Source organism: Zingiber officinale, chromosome 1A (genome assembly GCF_018446385.1).
Source record: "Zingiber officinale cultivar Zhangliang chromosome 1A, Zo_v1.1, whole genome shotgun sequence".
NCBI lineage: Eukaryota > Viridiplantae > Streptophyta > Magnoliopsida > Zingiberales > Zingiberaceae > Zingiber > Zingiber officinale.
Window position 1 is genome coordinate 178,352,690 of NC_055987.1, and position 7,514 is coordinate 178,360,203.

Consider the following 7,514-nt stretch of genomic DNA (forward strand, 5'->3'; position numbering starts at 1 on the left):
CTGTCGGAGTACACCTATCCTCCTACCCCAAATCATAAATGGGGGAGCGCAATGCTCTCATCTCCCGGTGCTCAAAGACGGGGAGGAATCCCTCCCGGATAACACGTTGTGTCACACTACCCATGAGCGGACCAACGGTGCCTAACAGAGTCCCTGCTGCAACACACTCAGCCTGAATCGACCACTAACCCATGAGTGGTGGTGTGTGCAGATCCATGTAACTGACAATGTGCTCAACAATAATGGAGCGGACTATCGCACAGCATGCAATCATGCAAATGGTGCATGGCACTAACCACAAGAATATCCTGACCTAATTCACATATATATAAAAATACATCAAAGGTCAACGAATCCAAAACAATCCAAAGGTATACAGAAGGTATAAAACCTAGGTCCTGAAATGGTCAAGCATGGCATATCACTACCCCTATAAGCATGTATAAACAGGTAAAATATACCTGAGATGCAAAACCAATCAATCAATCAAGCATGTAAGATTTGGGTAGTGATTAACCGTAACAGATAAGAAACACAATTAATACAACGTGTTAATTTAATTACTAAGCATATCAAATGACATAAGTCAAAAGTACCCGCCTCCAATAGGAAAAGTCCAATCAGTCCAAATCCGACGTCGAGATACTCGTCTCGCGTCAAGGTCCTGTATATCAAACATAATGTCTAGTTTAGCTATTTCTATAATACCACAATTAGCCAAACTACATTCTAATCCAATTAAAGAAATTTAAATTGGATCCAACTAATCCTTCCAACAAAATTAATGAACCCTAATTAAATAAAATTAGTGGGTCCACCAGGGTTAGTTCCTTAACCCTAATCATAACATGAGATTAAAAATCTAAAGCTAATCCAATCTACCAATCTCCAACATAAACCTAATCAATATACACGAAGCTCAAAAACCCTAAACCTTACCTCAAATTTTTCCGATGCCTCAGTGCTGCTCAAATCCTGAAGAACTTACTGTCGAGACCCGGAGAAGCTGCTGTGGGAAAACAGTGACAAGTAACATAGTTATCAACCAACAAATTCAGCACAGGATCCAAATCAAAAATCCAAATACCCCTTTTTGCCTTACCTAACTCGCTACACCCTGTTCTCCTCACTGCCGGCGGCTGGTGGCGAAGAAGGAGGATCCAGTGGTGATGTCTAGGGCAGAAATGTTTGGCCGGCTAGGAAAAATTCCAATGGTTGGCAACCGAAGATCGGCAGGGCTCATCTAGGGCTTGCTTCTGCCGTGAACAGGGCGTCTCCGAGAAAAAGGAGGCAAGGCCGGCGGTGAGCTCAAACCTAGGGCACGGCAGAGGAGGAGGTTCGGTGGTGGGCGAGAGGTGGCTGTCGGAGAGGGCGTCGGTGCTTAGGCTCGGCGTCGGGTCGGAGTGACAGCGTCGCGGCTAGAGCCCGGTGGACCTGGTGGCCGGCACTCGAAGAAAAAAAAGAAGGAAAGGCCGGCGAGTCGCGATCGGGGACCGAGAGCCGGCAGTCAGTGATCGAAATCTCTCGGCTAGGGCGACGGCAGTGGCGAGGGAAAGAGGTGAAACCCTTAGCCGAGGGCTATTGTACAAAAAAAAAAGAAGAAGAAACCGCCGCGGCCGACGGTTAATGCTCCGGCGGTTAGGGCTCGGAGGCATCGGCGCAAGGGGAAGAAGGTCGCGGCGTCGAGGGGTTTCGGTGAGGTAAGAAAAAGAAAACAGATAAAGAAAATAAATAGGAAAAAGGAAATGTAATTATAAACATTTCCTCGCTTAATTGGGGTAGCCAAAACAAGCTTTTCTGGGCCCTATTTTTATCCCCGTGAACTCGTCCATACGAGCTCCGAAAAATTCCCTAAAAATTTCCAAAAATTCTGAAAAATTCCCTTATTAATATTTCCTATTTTCTGGTATTTTACAACATCTTTTTGGGTTATGGTAATCCTTCTGCTAGACAATGGCATAACATACCTGATCTTTTGGACGTAGTAGATTTCAAAGACACTTTTCTTGATGGCAACCATTTGACAGATAGCTTTCCAGATTTTTAGGTAAAAATTATGGTTTGAATATTTAGTACCTTGACACCATTACGGGTTGCAATGCTTAACTATAAAGACTTGTAAGCAAACAAATTATATTCCATAGAATTACAAATGCAAACCAACAACATAATCAGTAAATGCAGGAACTTGCAAATGCAAAAGAGCAAACAACACTATACTATAAAAGAGTTGCTACAATGCTTAACAACAATACATACAGACTTGCAACTTGTATTGGTGGATAATGAAGTAACTTGCAACTTTAAAAAGCAGTTATATTTGAAAATATTGTATTATTGGATAATGAAGGTAACTTGCAAGAAATTGGTTCCCACTCAAGTAATGATATACTTGGATTGTCAAGAGACTGAAACTAACCAGTAGACTACCTCAGAAAAGATACAATTTCCTTCCAGAAACTTCTCATCAGTTAATATAGTAGAAATAAACTTAGTGACTAGATTGTTTCCTTTATCTAAATAGACCTCTTCCTTGGTCTCTCCATACAAATAGTTTGTTGCCCGGAAGATAGTCTACTTTCTTTCTGCATTCTACTCAGTGCTAACCTCTAACCCAAAAAACACAAATAGTTGGAAGATTTAACAGTTGGCTGTGAATGCATGAGACACATCAAACAAGGGTGCAAAACATTCCAACTTATCTAGCTGCAAATATATACTAATCACTGACATCTTTGTCATAAACTTGGACATTTTTATTGCCCAACACTTGTTAGGACAACCACTTGCAAAGAGTATTCTGATAGTTATCGGCAATTATCAATCTATTGGGCTTAATCCATAACATGATTTTCTATATACAATAGAATAAAGAAACTATATATGTGAAAAACACATTTAAGGTTTTGTTCCAACAAGTGATCTCAAGGAAGGATAATTAAAAGATCTAGAAACTTGCTTCAGCTAGTTGACAAAGAACTTCTACTATCGGATAAAATCTAAAACTTATCTGTTTAATTTTTAAACAAGTAATAAAGTTTAAAAAAATGAATTCTGAGAAAAATCTACATCAAACAAAATATGCAGTTTTCATAATTTTCAAGATTAACAAGAGATGGGGATAGAGTAAAGTTTTTTTGCTCTACCTAACCTTTCCTATCCCACCTCGGTTGTCTTGTTTAAATACATAACTTGTTACAATTATCAACTTCAAGTCACTAGAAAAACAAGAGATGCCAGAAACTAACCTAGTTGATGAGTTGGTAGGGCTGCAGGACCAGATCTGTTAGGGACAACGATCTCTAGCTCAAACTTCAACAAAGAATTTGCCTTCTTTCCGTGGCCAGGAAACCTCAAAGAGGGTGACCTATCGAAGGTCAATTCCCTCTGACAGTGTTGCAAAGATGAACACTAAGGCACAATAGAAAGTAAAGGAAAGAAGGTGGTGGAGAGGGAAGAAACCTAGCGTCGATAGAAAATACGAAGGAGAATCCTTCCGTCAAGGGGAAAGGGGAAGGAGAAGCTGCCATCAAGGGGGGATGGGAAGGAGAAGCTACTGTCGGCTACCTTCATTGGAGGGGGAACGCAAAGGACAAACCTGAGTTTATTTTCGGTGGAACAACGCTGAAGGAGAAGGCTTCTGTCACGCTTCAGGGAGAAAACGTCGAAGGAGAAGGCTGCCGTTAGGGGTGAACATGAAAGAGAAGGTTGACGTCGAGTGGTTGTCGCGTGTCCGGGAGAAAAAGTGAGGTTGTTCATCGGGTGGCCGTTGCACGTCGAGGATAAAACACGAAGGAGAAAGATGAGATGGGATCGAAGCTTTCGACAGAATTAGGTTTTAGCAGGGGTTGGGGAAAAAGGTAAACTGGTTCAAGCCCTAGCTACCACAAATTTTAATCCATTCACTTATTACTTCAACACTTAGCTATATACATTTTATTTTATAACATATTACTTCATCGAATATATATTTTGAAGTAAAATATCAGATAAAATTAACAATGAGACTCATATTTTTAAACTTACGAAGTCTAAAATAAAATTTACTTCATCAAATTTGTTATCGAAGTTGATTATCATATATTACTTCATCATTACTAATTGTCGAAGTAACCATTGGCGAAGTCTATTTGTCACGCCCCCAGAGGAGACCCTGTCCGAGAAAATTTCGGCAGCATCTCCCCTGTACGGCGGACAATCAAAAATTTCTACAAGCACTAAATACTCAGCCACATGCGGCTCGAATCATAACAATAATAAAAAATCAATCACCACGCAGTTTATATGTAAAATCAGCCTCTGACTGTCACAACCACGCAGTTGATAATAGCAACATAAAATAAATATACTCTGACTCGAAATCCACCCTACTCCACTACACCCGTAAAGCTCAAAACCGACGTACTCACCTCTTCTGCCGTCCAGGCAGGTACGTAGTAGAATAGAATCCAAAAATCACATCAAGAGTTCATCAAACAAAAATAATCCATACACATTCCATAAATAAAGATCCAAAACCAGAATAAGACAATGTTCTATATGGAAAAAGCCAAAATATCAATAAGACTCAAACCAGCAGAGAACTGGCTCTACGTGCTGATGGGGGGCCAGCGACTGGAACTGCTCCGGACAGCCTCAACCTGAAAATAATCAACAATGGAGGCGGGGTGAGTCCAAAACTCAGCAGGTACAGTTGATATGCAAAGTAAAGAAATAACACCTAGCACTAATCATGCGTACAGTCTCCTGATAAAGATAAAGGTAACTACAAACCGAAGAAGACAGGAGAGAATCTGTACTAACCAGGACCCGGTAAAAGGACAAACAGTCCGAAAGGTATAGAAGACCTGTATGCATGTCAATCAAGGTATCCAAGCAATGTGCAGCATATAAGTGCAACAAACACAAACACAAACAATAAATGCATCATGCATATGATGCCAATGTCATGGTCACCCCTGACGCCAGTCAGCCAACTCACAACATAAGTGGGACCGAGTGGGTAGGGCTGTGACAACCGTGCACTCAGCAACACTACTCCTGATGAGTGATCGAGTGGACGGGATGCTGTCGGAGTACATACGTACTCCTACCCCAAATCATAAATGGGGGAGCGCAATGCTCTCATCTCCCGGTACACTATGACGGGGAGGAATCTCTAACGTGCTACACGCTGCGTCACACTACCCATGAGCGGATCAACGGAGCACCGGAAGAGTCAAACTGACGTGCTACCACGCTGTGTCCCGCTACCCATGAGCGTCACAACGGAGCACCGAACAGTGATGAAACTGGCAAAGTGCTCGACAATAAAGGAGCAATCAATCACTCAGCATGCAATCATGCGAATGGTGCATGTCACTAAACATAGTAATATACTAACCAATCTCTGGACATATCATAATGTGCACCAAAGCAAATGAATCATATCAAGGTATCTGATCATATAAGGTATCCAACCTAGGTCCTGACATGGTAAAATATGGTTATATCACTACCCATGAGCATGTGGAATCAGGTACATACATGGAATGCAAAATAAATCAATCAATCAAACATATACCAAGATTTGGGTAGTGATTAACCGGAATAGATAAGAACCATAATTAATGAAACATGTTAATTCCATTACTAAGCATATCAAAGACAACAAAAGTCAAAAGTACCCGCCTCCGAAAATAGAAAGGTCCAATCCGATATCGAGATACTCGTCTCGCGACCAGGTCCTGTAATAACCACATTTAATTTAGCTACATATATATCACATAGCTAAAGAAAATTCCTTATTTACCAGAACCCTAATTCGTTCCACTATAAAATTTGATTTAGGTCTAAACCTAAATCAACTTAAACTCTTCCAAATACGAACCTGATACCAGAACAAATTTATACACCTTACCTCTAAACAAACCATTAGATAGAAATCCAAAAACCTAAATCCAAGTACACCTGAATCTAAAACATGATTAACCACATGTTCCATTCTAAATTTATAGACCTCATCAATTACAAAATGTATTAAGATTCCTACATCATACCTCAAGTTCACAGCCAATAGGGTTACTGGTTGAAGTGCTGCCGGCAAAGAAACCCTACTGGAATTTACCTCTCTGCTCTGTTCAAACATGTTGTCCACCACCCGAATACCCCAGTGCACAGAACCTCACCTCTTGGAATTCTTCCTCTGTTCAATTCTCAACCACAGATGGTTGCTGCCGGAAGAAAATTCCACAACCAATTTACTTCAACAACCTAATGTCGCTGGTGAGCAAGGGAAAAAATATGAATCGATCCCATACATCTCAATCCATCAAATGAAACATAATGCCTTACCATCTTGATACACTTCTTCGTCTCTGCCGGCTTCTGATGGCGAAAAAAAAAAAAAAGATCCGGTGGTGAGGACTAAGGCACGGTGAAGAACTAGGGCTCGCCGTCGGCGGTGGGAACTTCGCCGGGAAGGCTCGGGTGGCATCATCGGCAGAGAAAATCACGGCCGGTGCTAGGTAGAGAAGAAGAAGAAGAACAGTGGTGTCGCTTCGGCCAGAGGAGAGGAAGAGAGGGGGGTCTCGGTGGCTAGCGGCTAGGGTGGCTCTCGTCGTCGGCGGCCTGGCTTCGGCGAAGGAGAGGGGAGAAGAGGAGAAAAGCACCGCGGCCGGCGGTTAGGGCAAGGAGAGGGTGCGGCTCGGCGTCGGGGGAGAAGAAATGAACGGCGTCGGGGAGAGGAATAAAAGAGAAAAGAAAAACAAATAAAAAGGAAAAGAAAATAAATAACTTTTCCTCGCCTAAATGGGGTAGCCTAAACAGGCTTTCCCGGGCCCCGTTCTTGTCCCCGTTAACTCGTCCATACGAGCTCTGAAAAATTCCCGAAAAATATCCTAAAATTCCAGAAAATTCCCTTATTAATATTCGCCTATTTTCTGGTATTTTACATTCTCCCCCACTAATAAAAATTTGGTCCCCAAATTTCGTTATCTACCATCAGCAAGTACTAACGACAGATATAGAGTATAAATGCTGAACGGTAAATAAATCATATACCTCCAGTAAAAAGATGGGGATATCGAGCTCGGATCGTATCCTCGAGCTCCCAAGTAACTTCCTCGTCTGAATGATGCTGTCATCCGACTTTAACCAGCCGGATAGTCTTGTTCCACAACTTACACTCTTTCCGATCCAAAATCCTTACCGGAACCTCCTCATAAATAATGTCAGGCTGAACTGGAACTGGAATATCAACCAGCACATGCGTCGGATCAGGTACGTATCTCCTCAGCATAGATACGTGGAATACATCGTGGACACCTGACAGGGACGGTGGTAGTGCCAATCGGTAAGCTACTGCTCCGATCCTCTCCAAAATCTCGAAAGGGCCAATGTACCGCGGAGCTAGCTTACCTCTGAGGCCAAATCTCTTCACCCCTTTCGTGGGTGAAACTCGTAGAAATACCTGGTCGCAAATGGAGAACTCTAAAGGTCTCCGACTCCGGTCAGCATAACACTTCTGGCAGTCT

At 42.2% G+C, this 7,514-nt stretch overlaps 1 long non-coding RNA gene across 1 annotated transcript; it reads right to left on the reverse strand.

Annotated features, from left to right (window-relative positions):
* Positions 1-5,686: 5,686 nt before the first annotated feature.
* Positions 5,687-6,374, reverse strand: LOC122012750. Its single transcript, XR_006120315.1, has 3 exons — positions 6,334-6,374; positions 6,039-6,261; positions 5,687-5,726 (listed from the first exon to the last, which is right to left on the reverse strand). It is a non-coding gene; the product is annotated as an uncharacterized LOC122012750 (long non-coding RNA).
* Positions 6,375-7,514: the final 1,140 nt, after the last annotated feature.